The sequence below is a fragment of the Lepisma saccharinum genome, chromosome 16 (assembly GCF_977018435.1).
Source record: "Lepisma saccharinum chromosome 16, izLepSacc3.1, whole genome shotgun sequence".
Lineage (NCBI taxonomy): Eukaryota > Metazoa > Arthropoda > Insecta > Zygentoma > Lepismatidae > Lepisma > Lepisma saccharinum.
In genome coordinates this window covers 29201868-29218736 of record NC_139244.1, presented here as the reverse complement: position 1 = coordinate 29218736, position 16869 = coordinate 29201868, and positions in this window count along the sequence as shown.

Here is a 16869-nt window from a genome sequence, read left to right as displayed (position 1 = left end):
ATTGTAAATTTCATACACATTACGTTTACTAAGAGACAATGGTAATTGACAGACACTATATATAATGATATTTTAGAAATCTGTAAATTGCTACTATCTCAAATTGGATTACATATTTCATTTCTCCATATTTCTCTCTCTCTCTCTCTCTCTCTCTCTCTCTCTCTCTTGAATTAACAAATTAACAAGTTATAAGAATGACGAACATTGGGGAAGGGAACATGCAGAAAGGTAACAAGGCTATATCGAAGTATAACCTGACGCTTATATAATTACTAAGAATAATTTATTGCTTTTATTCCTGTGAAAATTTCTAGAACTAAAATTGCAGTCTACTCAAAATTAGAGAATGCGCTACTAGTAAAATATTGATTCAGTTTGTGTCATTGTTGTTACATCATCACAATGATTGAATACATTATTCAAAAAAATTGTATAAACTGATATTCGATATATTTGCGGACGCTAGAAATTTTCATATAGTACATGAAACAAGCTCTCACTTTTTTCCAAGGTTCGTGGTAATAGTTAATCCATAATAGAAACAGTCAAATTTTTCATTGGACACTATTCATTGTCTCGTCATCTCTATAAATATCGAAGCCCATACATCCTAAAGCATAATATTTGCTCTCGTACTATACTGTGCTATTTCGGAAATTAAATGTACTCAGATTGTGTATTTGGCCAGGCATTATCCTTCAATATCATATTTATAATTAGTTCTGTTCAGTACAGGCTAAATTATGTCGTATTCTCGATTTCCCTCTCCCTCTCTCTCTCTCTCTCTCTCTCTCTCTCTCTCTCTCGAATTAACAAATTAACAAAAGTTTATTTAAAATAAAATTTGATTTTTATTTATTAAATTATTATTGTAGTTGTTGACATCATGAATTTATTTTATCTTATATTGGAAGTAATGTATTGCTGTTATATTTATAGCACTTGAAATTATTTATTTTGAAGTACTATTTAGTTCATCCCTAATAGTTTTTATTTAATCCCTAATAATTTGTCTCAGTTCAAAATGATATAATTCCTTCACTGAGTCAACAACTCAGAATTTCAAATATTTACTTATTATTCCTAATTAATAGTAATGACCTGTTAAAATACATAGATATATTTACTGTCTCAAGACAGTTATGGGGCTTCAAAAATTTGTAAAAGTATGAAGAGTTATCAAATTTAGAATCATCTACGGTCCAAAGTATTTAAGTACCAGATCAATCTTAATGCATTCTGTTGCATTATTCATTCATTCCTATCTCTCCAAGAGAAAAATCGCAGAATTCTTGCTGCTAATATTCAAAATCACAAAAATTCCTTTTTTCTGTAAAATCGAGTGTGTAAAATTTTGTTGAAATTTCAGCATTCAGGAAAGAAATCGAATTAGTGATTATTACTGAAATTTAAGCTTGTGTTTTACTGAAAAATAACGATTTTCCCTAAAGTCTGAACTAGAAACAGTTCAAATTATTTAAGAAAACTTATAATTGTCTATTTTACTACATGAGATTATTTTGTTCTTATTTAAAAATATCACACAACTCTAATTTTTCACATTGAAATAGATTTCTTCAAAAATTTATAATCAGGGACATTAGAATGCAATTGGCAAAAAGAATATTTCTATTTGTATCTTGATGCGCAAATTGTCTTAAAAATTATAAACCTCACCATTCAAATTGTCTTTGTAGTTCAAATTCTGTGCATTCCATTTCGTATGTAGCCTCCATTTACAATATTTACTCAAGATAAGAAATATTCAAAATATTACCGTCTCTGACTGCTTTGGTTTTTCCTTGAAATTATTATTTGAATTGGTAAATATTTTGTTCAAAATCGTATAAAATTTAAGAAGCATATACTTGCAATAATTAAAACCTACCAAAAGTAAAGTGTTTTTAATTTTTTGAGTTAGCAGGCTTTGCTAATTGGCTTTTTATTCGTTGTATAAAATGATAAACAATGTCATTAATAAATTTTAAGGCCTTTTGGGATTTAGATTTTCATCAACTTGAAGATCGCATTGCTGAAATTCAGATATATGAATTATTATAATTATGTTATCTGTTATGCCGGAAACCTATAAATGTTACAAATATATATGTAATCAGAAATAAGTACATTAGACACAACGTTTATATTAAAGCTAAAGGAGCATTGCCAACAGAGTTCTTTCAGATTTTTGTGCTTTGGATGTTATTTTTATAAAATGGAGACAATTTCGAAAGACAGGACAGGCTACAGTTCCAACCATCAAGATTAATTACATAATTTTCTCTGAAAATCCTAGTCGTATATAGAATTTGCTGAAAAATGTTTTTATAGTTGACACCATTTAGGACACGCTTAGAATTAATTTTAAAAGTTTTCATTACCAATTCATGTATACTGACTGCTCAAAATTCAACCAAAGTCATGAATTAGAAGTGAAAATAACACGAAACCGAACTGAAGAAGGTGGCTTAATAACGTAATAAGATGTATAATATATTCACTGTTTAAAACTCATGAATATATGTACTGTAACGTTTAATTTCCAGAGTTAGGTGGTAGAGCAGCCTAAGGCTTAACCTCACTCTGTAGTAAATAAAAATACTATTCTGTTCTATTTTTATCTGACGTTGACTACATTTAAACACACGAACGTTAATAATTCTACAAGTATAGTTTCAAACTTCACTTTGTTTAGGTGAACTTCCGAAAACAAATTGCGAATTTCTTTGTAAAAACAATGTACAGATATTTTCAATTTTTTCCAAGAAATCCTTATAAATATATATTTTGTTGACACACACAAATATGCACAATATATATATTGTACCATCTTGTAAAACATGTAAATAGTGTGATAATACTAAAATATCTGATACTTTTTCTACAATAGTACATTTTATGAGTAGAATGTATAATCTGACAATATTTCATGTTTGAAATGTTAAAAAAAATGGTGCATGGTGGTGGTGGTGTATTCATTCATTCATTCTTTTATTTAGGACGTAACAGCTATTAAGTCGTTTTTCTATCTAAAACATACATAATTTCTTTACATTAAAAATATCCTTACATCTTTCCCCCCTTATTTCACAGAAGTTATTTTAAAAAATTTAAACGTTCCTCTTCACAGTTCTGTGTTACGTTTTCTTAAGAATGTTAACCAACTATATTCTAATCGAACATCTCGATTGACCAAGACACTTGACAAATTTATTGGAAACTGAACCTTTAAATTATATAATTCCTTTTTCGGTCGAGTCGCCCGTGAAACGGCGGGTAGGGCGGCGGAAAGTAAGATCGCGTCTGCCGGCAAACAGGATGCAATATCCGCGTAACTGGAGCCGCTAGCAATGTAATGAAAGAAGCTCGTACAATTACTTTGACAGTTACAATTAAAATGAGCACGTGCCTTGTTACACGAGGTGTTGGAAATAATGTCCTCCTGCTTTCACACATTTACGGAATAAATGTATAAAGCTTTATATAAATGGTCTCCTCATATACTTTGGGGATTCCAATATTATATATTTCACGTCTGCATTTTTTCCAGCCACATTAACATTTCTTATTGTTCGTTATCCCAATTCTGACTAAATGTTGTCTAGTACAAAAATGTCACGATCACAGTTTGTTAATTAATACAATTACATTTCTTGAACCATGGTTCTTGTGGCTTGAATTCAGCAATTGATCTGTACAATTCACCAACTGTTAAAGTTCATGTCGACACCAACCAAACCAGCAGAAAATATTCTTCTTTACTCTAGGGAGTATAATATAATGATGAGTTTGTAATATTGAACAGCACGTCGCTTTCCTTGCACGCTCATCAACATGGGAATTAAATCAGCAGAACTTCTTGACACTTTCCATAGTTACAGCAGGTCAAGTATGAGGTCGTTCGTGGCTATGTGGCAAAATAGACTTAATAAAAATAAAGCACAATGAATGTGTATGAAGTGTTCGTGGCTATGGTTTGTTTGCGCAGCCATTTCATCAAGAATGTATTCATTACAACTTACACTGCATTGAGATTCTTATATTGCTTCAATTACCACCAATTGCTGTGTAATATTTGCCAATTAAGTCCCGTTATACCAAACTTACTCTACTGCATTAGCAAAAGTACATGAGATAAAAACAACAAGGGTGTTATTGGAAATGTATTTGCCGAAAGATTCTAAACCTTCAGAACCATTACCTTTGCAGGCAGAAGTTGTGGTAGCTGTTATGTATACCCTGTCCCAGCTAACTTTGTAGCAAGGCCGCACATAACGTCAGAGAAGCGAGTGAAATCGAGTGGCCAGAGCGAAGCAGTACACGATGCTGGGAAGGCAGTCGCTTTCTCCCACTCCACGCAATTCCGTTCCTCTAATGTGTTCATTGGTGGAGCCGTCTCGCGTCACTACTTGCGTAGAGACTTGTTTTCGTTTGCCTGCTCCACAGTTAGCTGAGACAGAGTATAGATGTCAACTTAAACTTGATTTTTTGAGTTTTTGTTTTACTTTGTGCACATTATACAAATCAGGACTTGATCTATAGTTTAAAGCGGAATCCGAACTATGGCACTCCACTGGGTATCAATCCCGAGATCCCTTAATTACAAGACGCTACGGGGGAGTCCCAAACTTTAACTTGACAGAGTGCCATATTGCAACTTACAGGATCAGTACTACAGACATTATAATGTTCTGTAAACAACGCATGTTAATCGCATTCATATTCAGTATGCATTATAATATTTGTTGCTCTTTTAATCTTTCTCATTTCATTCATCCCCGTGTAAGTATATGTTTTCGGTTTTGTTTAGTTTACCATGAAGTATCAACCAAATATATACGAGAATATAATTACTTAAATTATGATTCACAAACAGCAAAAATAAAAATATCAGAGATTTATATAAAGGTGTAAATGAGTTTAGAAAGGGGTGGCAACCTAAAGTAAACTTGATAAAAGATAAAGACGGTGATTTTGTAGCTGATCAAAGCGATATTCTAAATAGATGGAAGAACTACTTTAATGACCTTTTAAATGTCCATGTAGGATATAAATCAGAAGTAAATGAAGTACACACAGCAGAACATTTAGTTCCAGAACCTAACTTGACTGAAGTTAAAGATGCTATTAAAAGGCTAAAGAATAACAAAGCACCTGGCATTGATTTAATACCAGCTGAGTTAATTAAATATGGTGGAAATACATTAATATGCCAAATTCATAAATTAATTTGTTTAATATGGAATAAAGAATAAATCCCTCTACAGTGGAAAGAATCCATAATTGTTCCTGTGTTTAAAAAAGGTGATAAAATGAACTGCAATAATTACCGTGGAATTTCTCTACTCTCAACAACATATAAAATATTATCTAACATTCTTTTAACAAGACTAACCCCATATGCTAATGAAATTATAGGTGATTATCAATGTGGATTTAAACATAACAGATCAACTACAGATCAAATTTTTCACATCAGACAGACACTTGAGAAAAAGTGGGAATATAATCAAAATGTCCATCAGCTATTCATTGATTTCAAGAAAGCATATGATTCGGTCAAAAGAGATAAATTATATAATATATTAGTAGAGTTTGGAATATCTAAGAAGCTTGTTAGTATGATAAAAATATGCACCAGTGAAACAGAAAGTTAAATTCGTGTATTAATATGTCTGACAAATTTACAATTCATGATGGGTTAAAACAAGGAGATGCATTATCTCCATTGCTCTTTAATTTTGCCTTAGAATATGCTGTTAGGAAGGTAAAAGAAACTAAAGAAGGACTAAAATTAAATGGTGTGACTCAGTTGCTAGCATATGCAAATGATGTAGACTTACTGGAGAATGATGTGAATACAATTAAGAATAATGCTAAAATATTTTTCAAAACTGCTAAAGAGATAGGTTTGGAAGTTAACAAAGAGAAAACTAAATATATGCTTACAGGCCGAAACCAAGTGTTAGGTAATAATCAAAATCTAATTATTGATAACAACTCGTTTGAACCAGTTTCCAAATTCAAATACTTAGGAGTAATATTAACAAATGAAAATGATATTAAAGAGGAAATAAAAAGTAGGCTTAATTCAGGAAATGCATGTTACTTCTCTCTTCATAAACTTTTTTCCTCTCGTTTAATATCTAAGAAACTAAAAGTTAAAATATACAAAACAGTAATTTTGCCTGTAGTATTATATGGATGTGACACTTGGTCCCTTATATTGAAAGAAGAACATAAATTGAGAGTATTTGAAAATAAGATCCTTAAGAAAATCTTTGTACTTAAAGGGATGAGGAGACAGGTGAGTGGAGAAGGTTACATAATTTAGAACTACATAATTTGTATTCATGTCCAGATATTATTAGAATAATTAAATCAAGAAGACTTAGGTGGGCAGGCCATGTGGCACGAATGGGAGAGGAAAGAGGAGTTTACAGGATTCTTGTTGGGAAACCTGATTGTAAGAGGCCTGTAGGAAGGCCAAGACGAAGATGGAGGGACAACGTTGAGATGGACCTAAGGAAATCGGTAGGGATGGAAAAGAGTATATAGATCTTGCTCAAGATAGGGAAAGATGGAAGGCCTGTGTTGCTGCAGCCATGAACCTTCGGGTTTAAGAAGGCTAGAGAGTTAGTTAGTTATGATTCACCTTATTTATTGAACAACGGAAACCACACATCATGGATAACGGATCACCCAATAAACATCATTTTGGAACAATTAATGTATTCATTTAATTCGTTACTACATTTTCAAATATTGCATTGAGACGGGACGATTTTACGATTTTCTCGTATATTGAAATTGCAAGAAAATAGCTAACGAATAAGATGATAGTACAAGAAAAATGAAATATGGATTACTTCAGATGTTCTAAAGACTGTAGCACATATGAAAAACTAGTGCTTAAATTTTAAAAATTTAAATTTGAGTACGAAAAAATATGAAATTGGCAATTTAGCTCTTCCACATAGAAAGGTTAATATTTTAACCACTTTTCTCCTAATGTTGTATCTGCTACAAGTGCGATAAAATACAGATACGAAAGTACAAATGTCACTGGATCTTAGTACGATATAGTACTTCATTATAACCCACATTCAGTTGAATCCAGTCTTGACCAAAAATAAGAAGTCTGAAGTTGACGAAAAGTGGTATACATTCGGATGAATTTTCCTACACATTTTCTGATTATAAAAAAATGTCCCTTGGATTTGACTTTTGTTATTTAGCGTCACTTTTCTACTACTTTCGGCTAATCGCTATGATACAATGAAAGTGATGAAGGGACACTCACAAGGAACACCCATGATCAGGCCTGAATTCGAACCTTACCCCTGGCGTCGTAACTCTCTATCCTAACCACTTCGCCACGGCAAAATTCTCTTCGATTCAATTTCCGTTCTCTGATGATGATGATGCAGGAAAGTACTTATTTAGCAAATTCTATATGACTATTTACTCAACAATTTTCATTGACTGATTGATTTGCTGTATTTTACTTCGCTTTTGTGCCACTTTTGGCTAATTTGCGTAGATGGGGAAAAGTGATGATATGATGAAATTGAAGAAAGGACACTCAAGAACATACATGCTCAGGCCAGGATTCGAACCCAGGACCCCATAATTTTCATTGAAATTGTTGAAATTTTGATATTAAACTATTCTTCATTAATTAGCGTTTCTACCACTTAAGTTAATCCCGACGAATATTGTGTGAAAGAATGGTAGTATTTTAGAATAAGGTTGAAGCATTGAATATACAATACAAGTGTTAGAAATGAATTATACCCTTACATGTTACTCGCTTCCTAAATATGATTCTATAAAAAGGATTTTCAAAACTATTATCTGAGACTGCTTTCTCACAAGAATTTATATTAGTAAATGCTGTCACAATTGATTGTTTATTCGAAAATTTAATTTTCAAAATCGGAATTTCAATCAATTTGTATTAATGTGTGCAGGTGAGGTAAACTCATTGAAATATCCGAAACGGTTGGTTAATAAGCAAGCAATACTTTAATGCAAATGAGAAACAAAACTTAAGTAATGTAATAGGATTCTCGACAATTTACAATGTCTTTAATTGGTACACATATGTCCCAGTTGAAAAATGTCCAGATTATGGTGTATGATTATAAAATAACAGTTTCGAAAATATTCTCCAAAAATCTGTTTTAAATACAAATTATGCTCAGTAACGAAGCTAGATGAAGTCTCTAAAATTCGCATATTACGTAGAATAAAATCACTTGTAAGAAATCAAAGGATAAACACAGAGCTTAGAAAAGTATTTAAACATGTTTGTTGTAATTGATTATTCTAAAAAAACTCATTTAACTCATTTGCTTATAATTGTGCTCGAAAAGTTAGTTCTCTTCAAAGTGTTTTATAGTGTTTTTGAGAACTCAAACGGCTAGAAGTATTTCATATGAAGGAACCTGCATTCATCCCACTAATCAAGGAATGTCATAGTAACATTCATAAGATTCCTTCTTTATCGCAACGATATAAGAACATTGCGCTATTATTTTGATAAAAAACGAGTTCATATTTATGTTGGTGTGATTCTTCTTAGAACTTTTCCAAGAATTTTGCAAGAAAAGTAAAGGAAGTTGTGTAATTTTCAGAAATGTAGTTTGTAGCCAGTGTCAATTTTCATTATTGTAGAAATTACCAGCCATATGGGGACAAATTTTGATGGGCTTGTAGATCTATCAAATAGGTGTTAAATGCAACACTATTGAACTCGATTAAACGGTCATACTGACCGTGAAAATCAACAATGCATCTAGAGACCTGTCGATACATCGGAAACTAGCAAATGTCATAATCATTTTAGATTCAAGCCTTAGGAAATGATAGTTTAACGTGAAATAAATTATTGGATCATTTGTCCGGGTAGTAAAATAAAATATTCATTTTTTTATGTTGTGTTTCCTTCAAAACTATCCGAAATACAAGAACGGTGAACTCAATGAACAAGATGCAATATTCAACTGAAACCCAGAATGCACCACTGGGAACTAGAATAAATTAAAAATAAATAAGAGCGTCACATAATCATAATAACAGAATTAAATGAAAAGCACAAAATAAAAATTAAATAACACTGATGAACAAAATTAAACTTTTTTTTGCTCCTTTGAACGAAAATAGGTGATTATTTATAATTCGACCCCGCTGAATCCAAATCTGAAAGTAGAAATGCTGTATCACCTATCGTTTTCCCTGGATTTTCATATTTTGTTTTTAATAAAAATTTAATTCCCTTTGTAATAATACATCGAAATTTGAAATTATTTTTGTTTGTTTGCTCGTGAAATAAGATTTAAATATTGAAGTGAATAACTATGAAATATAAAAAAATTAAAAAAATATATATATAGGACCGATTTTGACTGTTCAATTAAGAAATTTCATGCAAAAAAAGGAGAAAAACACATTTTTATTCACATTTTCAAAATTTCCTTCTTGAACTCTGCCGTTTGTAACTGCCACCAGAAACCTCTTCCTTGAGGTTCCAACAGTAGTCTGCTAACATGTTCTGTACCGATTTTCCTGCATATCGTTTCTCCATGACACAAATATCCTGGTGAAATCTCTCGCCGCATTCGTCACTAACCGCGCCCAAGTTAGGGGGGAAAAAGTCCAAATGCGAATGTAAAAAGTGAATTTTCAAGGACATATTGCACCCCATGCGCTGATAACACTTCAACAAGTTCTTAACAAGTTCCTTGTAGTTGTCAGATTTCACATTTCCAAGAAAATTACAGCTTACTTGTCTGAAAGCTAACCATGCGCATTTCTCTTTTTCTGTTAGCAATTCCACAAAGTTGTCATCATGAATGATCTCACGGATTTGCGGCGCAATAAATATGCCTTCTTTTAACTTACTATCACTGAGTTTAGGAAATGTTTTTATCCAAAGCCTTAACAAATTTTTTCATCAGCCCTAACTTTATATGCAACGGTGGTAACAAAATCTTGTCTTTCTCAAGTAGAGGGTGATTCCTAACACTCTTCTCTCCAGGAATTAAGTTTTTCCGTATGGGCCAATCCACAATGTTGTAATGTTTATCTCTTGCCCGGCTGTCCCATTCGCAAAGAAAGCAACAACATTTTGTAAACCCAGACTGCATGCCTAACAGTATACCAATCATTTTGAGGTCTCCGCATATCTGCCAACCATATTTTTCATAATTTATCACTTTTAATATTGTATCCATATTTTCATATGTTTCCTTCATGGTGGAAGAATAGGCAAGGGGTACTGATGGGTATATATTACCATTATGCAACAATACTACTTTTAAACTATTCTTAGATGAATCTAGAAATAGTCTCCACTCGTTTGGGTTGTGACTCCTTCCAAGTTCTTGCAGAAGGCCTTCTACATCATTGCAGTAAGTTAACTCATTACTAACAGAAAAAAAATGTGTCAGTGATTGTTGGCGTTTCCAATATGACACCTTAACACCATCTTGTAATAAATTCCACCCTCGGAGACGAGAACCTAATAATTCCGCTTGAACTTTAGAAAGATTGAGGTCTCTGACTAGATCATTTAGTTCGGATTGGGAAATAAAGTGAGGTATATTTGGATCAGGAAAATTTGGATCGGTGTTTGAATATGAGGGTCCAGGTTCGTCATCTGGAGAAGCACTGCTTGGTTCTGTTTCATCCACTGTCCATTCTTTAGGGGGCTTAGGAATTGGTATAAAATCATGACTCATAGGTTTTTTGGCTGAAGGAACATCAGGATAAAATATAGAATGTTTTGATTTTGAACTATATCCCACTATGTTTGTTAAACAGAAGTAACAATCCGTAGTATGATCTTTCTGTTTTGTCCATATTACAGGTTTCCGAAGGGCATTGATATGTGAGTGCCATTAAGCCAACCACTTAAAGTTCGCAAACAATTACAACAAATTATACCTGGTGACCAGCTTTTTCCCTCGTCTACTTTACTTACAAAATACAACTCGTATGCTTTTTTCACTATAGGAGTGATAGTATTTCTCTGTGACTTCGGAGTAAATTCACAGCAAACATAACAAAACAAGTTCGGGTTATTCACACATTTCCGTGACATGGCGAACTCATTCATTGAGTTATAATATATTTCTTTAAAAAAAAACAATTATGAATGCTCTGATCGTTTTGTTAAAATACAACGTACACTTCACTTCACTATACACAATATTACATTTACAATTTCACGAACATACACAAACATAAAATACGGCTACTCGCGAAGTTATCGGAAAGGAAGTTAAGATTCGACTAACCCACAGAAGAACAAATTTTAACAAACAGGAAATTACTCTACTGCCAGATGTTTCCTCCACGAAATATTAAGTGCCAGTCATAAACGCACAAGGTCGCTAAAAGGTTCTTATCCATTTGCTAGGAACCGAACGTTAAGCCGTATGCGGAACAGGGTGCGGAGACCTGAAACCATAAAACTATAAAATGTGGGTGTTCTGCAAAAACTTTAGGTGATACAGGAAAACGGATGCGATATTCGTTATACATAAAGATCACTTAGTTTTATTTAAAGGAGTGTTTCATTGTTTATCAGTGTAATTAAACAATTAATGTAGCACAAATTATATACTTTAACAAACTTTATCAAACATCTGTATTCTATCAGGCTCATTGCAACGTGTAGGCTAAGGGACTGAAGCGTAGTGACCCATTCAAAAATTTTGTTTACACACTCCTGGAATTTTCTCTTTCCCAAAATAGTAGTAATAGTACGTTTTAAAATATGTTCTTCAGACACTATGACATAACTGAAATATTTTTAAATATGCTAAACTCTTTTTTTAATTAGAAATGCAAATTACGAATTGCATAAAAGGTATATTATTTTTAAAGAGTTTTTCTATTTCCTCATTTCAAAATTTGTACGATGTAAATGTCACAAACCATTGCTTAAGAAGAAAAAAATCGAAGGACACACATAAAATGTCGATACTTGGTAGTATTTAAGGGGGAGAGTGGTCAAATCACAATCCTGCCTAGTATGACAAAATATCTAGGTACTGGGTTGGATTCTTTTATTTAATATCCTCTGCAGGTTTATCTTATGCAAAATTTGGATTAATCAACATTCAGTTTTCTTTTACAATCGGAATATTAGTTTTTTTGTGGTATATAGCAAAGTGAAGATGATAAGTAGGATGTATTTTACTACACTCTTCTATATTATTGTTATTTTACTGAACTTTGCTGATATGTCATATTTTTTTGTAGTTACCTTTCACTTACATGAAACTGACTGGGAATTTTCAACGAAATATGCAATATACGTACTATCAAAATTTGTACATTTCTTGTCAGAAAATCTCGAAACAAAGAATTAATTCTGTTAATAATATTTTTACATAATTTGAGTATATGCTAGATATCATTTTTGTAACATTTGACAAGTTTATATTTGCTGACAATGTCAAGATTTCTGAACATTAGAGTATGTATCGTATGCATAACATGAAAACTAAAACGAATGAAAGGCTCTTGAGTAATATTTATAACATTATAAAAAAAAATCCTTCATATAAATATCCAACATGCTGGAATATATTCTTCTGCAATTCTGCTAATACTTAATTACAAAATTATATTCAATGAAATGTCAATCTCAAAGAACTTGTTAAAAACAGAATCGTTCAGGTGTCAACCTATTCAAATACGACAAATATTATGTAGTTTTAGTTCTGGGAACTATTTTCTCTAACACTGAAATAATAATAATCAGCTAAATCACAAAGTATTCCATCTTATATTTAACTAGATCTTACAAAAACTCTATTTGTAAATCGAAACTGAATTGACTTGCTTTTCAAAATTATCCCATTGTGTTAAACGAAATGTGTTTCATGCATTTGTGTTGAATTGTGGGCATTTTAATCAGTTTTTCTGTGACATCTAAAGTGGCTAGTTCACAAATTCGTTTGATAATTGTTCAGTTAATTAAATACAAAGAAAAGAAAGTTTTGTTGAAAGCAAAACAAAGTCATTGGCGATTACATCTAGGTTTTTCTAATGGAAGGATTGATTCCCAATACTGCATGCCCTTCCTTGTTTTTCTTCGGAGAAATTTACACACTACAATCTCCTCTGAATTTCCATGACAAGTGTGGGAAATTATACACTCAAGGTAGAGAAAGAAAACATGGTTGACAATCGCAAACGCTTTGTGCGAGCGCGCATGCGTGGTTAAGAGAAAGAAGTTCGGAGAAACAAACACAGACAAGATTCCTTTACCTCACATCTTTTTCACGTGATAGATGCAGAACTCCATGCATCTACAGTTAAAACACACAAACACACATTTACATAAGCTTTCAGGCTCTACGAAATAAAAGCTTGCCTTGATGCGAATGTTGCTTATGACACTATATAATGACAGACATTGTAACTTTGCGTTACATATTTTTGTCCTTCACATGCGGTTTTGTGTATCCACTTATTTCATTAACTGTCAAAAATTTAGAAACATGCCTGAGGTGGATGACAGAGGGAAAAACTTTGCCTTCTCCATACTAAAGAAACAAACATTTCTCATGTCACCATTTGAACACTCGTCACATGGTGTGGAATGCTATTACATTTCAAACGTATATTTTCATGAATTCAATTGACATCTTGAACAGATGTGCATTGATGAAGGCAGAAGTGCAATATATTTTGATAATCAGGTGTTAATGTAAAAAACAAATCTTAATAGTTTTTATTCCTAATGGTTTCCCAACATACATTTTTATGCTTCATATGCTACAATTGTATACATTTACAATTTATATTCTTTGTGTAAGTCAAAGTATTTTTATTGTTGTGCAGAATAATAACTAATAACATGTTTTTTCTAGATAAATACTTTTTAAATGTCAAGACGGACATGTCAAAAATAATTATTGTGTTATATTTCTTTCGAAAAAAATATTATGGATCATAAGTATTTGATATTAAACGGATTCCCTACTACGTTTAATATACGTATAAGTTTCCGTACGTACAGCAATATAATATGAATGCAATAGTTAAAAGTTGTAAAACTTCTAATGTAAATGTTAATGGTTTTTCATTGAAAGTGCAGTTGTGAACACATACCATTCAGAATGAATTATTGTTTTTAGTTGCGAGGATATTTTATAAATTTAGCATTGAACTTGTAACTGAGCAAGGCCATGGTCTCTGTGAGTTTAATTAGTGTTATGTTTTTAAAATACCTCCTATCTTGAACAGCCAGAAGCAAAAAAATTATTCAATTTTCGTTCTTATTTGCATAAAGATAAATTACATCATCTGTTGTCGTTTTGCAGCAAATAATGTAAGTTTCCCTTTTGTCAATTCATACAATTGGCCATTGGCTCAAGCTCCAAAATACATTTAACGTTCCTTTCAGAAAATTTGGCCACAAGTAATATGTTTCCGGACAGTGCAAGAGAATGTTCTTTTCTTAGTATGTTGGAACTAAAATGAAAGTATAATTAATTGCCAGTGTTTCATAATAGATCTATTTCTTTTTACCTGATGGAATTTTGACTTCTTAATGATAGTGATTTTCGTGTTCAAATGTCACAAACAGAAATAAAAAATATGAACAATTAAATAGTAATAACGATGATATTACAATTTGTTGAATAATTTATAATGAGACCAATACATTTTATATCTGAAGGCATAAAGCAATTGCAAATTCATATACTAACATATTTAAATACACACTAGAACATTTGTAAGCATCTGCCATTAATTGTGATAGTATTTGAATTAAATATTGTATTGGATTATTACATAATGTAATTGAAATTAAGAATTTTATGTTTTGGCAACAAATGACATATAAATGACGCACTGCGTTCCAAGATATATATAAATTATATAATTTTTATGACCATTCTCTGATCAAAAGTCTCTAAAATATATCGTCAGGTTAGAAACCTGCTTTACAAAATCGTTGTTTGTTATGAATTAAATTATGATGCCGAGTATTTGGCATTAATTCATTAATTCAATTTTAGCTTATAATGATTTCAGTTTTCACAGCGTTTAAACATGCTTTATCAAACATATCAATTCTGTATATATATAATGCTAATCTTATTTCAATGAGTAATTTATAAATTCCAGGGGGAAATGGCTTTTTACTTTCGTAAGAAAATGATTGTTATTTTCTATTCAGCAAAGTGTAACTTACGATAACTATTACATGTCTCTGGCCTTATGCTCCTCATATAACTGTTCATATTATTCATAAGAATTTCTTTGAGTATGGTATTGTTTGATAGCGTTTCATAACCGTGTTTGTAATCATGGTATATAAGAATTTATCTTCTTTTGAATTGCATTTGAAATGCATTCCAATAATCATATTGAAATATGTATATATAGTCAGTTTAATAATTCTGAGAATTTAAAAGCATTTTCGTAAATTTCAAATACAGTTTATTTATTTTTGAAATTTTGAATATTCATTTTTGAGTTTAAAAACTTGCTTAAGTGTTAGAATTAATTTATAACTAGATTGGTTTTTGATGTACTTCTAAAGCTTGTGTTAGATTTGATTTTTGTTATTTAGCAGCTTTCCTGACACCTTCGGCTAATCGCGACGATGAAGATGAGGATATTGTGAAATTGATGAAGAGACACTCACAAAAACACATTTGGCCAGGCTGGGATTCGAACCCGGTACCCCAGCGTCGAAGCGCACTACATCCTGTGTTAGTCGCGACGATGATAATGTGACGAACTAAAGTAGATGATGGTACAAATTCATGTCTTTAATCAAAAGGTTCATGGGGGTTGTACAGTCACGGACACTTCTGGATTGTAACTGTTATTATCTTTCAATGGAATCGTTAAAACCCATATGTGTCCGCGACTGCAATCACCGGCAATAACAATGGTACACCTAGTTCCTGAAATACCTGCAAGGCGTTGTGTGTGTTACCTAACTCTACGGCGATAAGTGGATTTAATTGGCAAATTTTCAATGGCAACTTCTATCTCCGCCGTAGAGTTATGCATTGCAGGAAAACTAGCATTTTAGGATCTATGTTTACCATTTATATTGACGGTGACTGTACATGTTCAGGGGTTCGGATTGCACTTTAAATTGCGAATGTACATAATGCTAATTACATCAATCTGATTGTCTTCCCACTAGAATATATTAACATTAATGCAAGTCGGTCAGAGTACCAATTGTGTGAGGAAAAAGAGTAAAAATTAATCACACAACTGGCCATATTAAGCGTTAAGATATTGTTTATTAATACTCCGTGATATAGAATAATTAGAATCATTTGGATAGTTTTTTAACTCGATTATTTTAGAGCATTCATAGGGGGAGAGAAGAAACCAAGCCCAACTGCATAGTTTAAAAAAATAAACGTATTGCTACTATCGCAACAATTTAGAGTTTTTTGCTGTGAATTTCTATTTGGGTTACTTACGTCGCTTTTCTACCTTTCGTGTTAATCGTGACAACGGAACTGAGAGACGGAATGATAAAATGGGTAACTGGACAATGATACTCTAAACTGACCAGGTTTTGAACTTTCATGTACCTCATGATGCTACAGAGATCGGCATTTACAGTGCATCCACCACAACTAATTAATTACTCGCAACTATGCATTCGCCTTTCGAATAGATTCACTATTTCCGTCGAAAAATAGTACAGGCAAATAACAATGTATACAGTTGCTTACAAGGAGCAAATGCAATAATAAATATTAAGGGAAGTAACATTATTTGTGAAAAATATATTCTGGATACTTACATTTTACAGCATTTATTAGGGAGGTTCGTCGTCCATCTACTACATTCTGTAAAAAA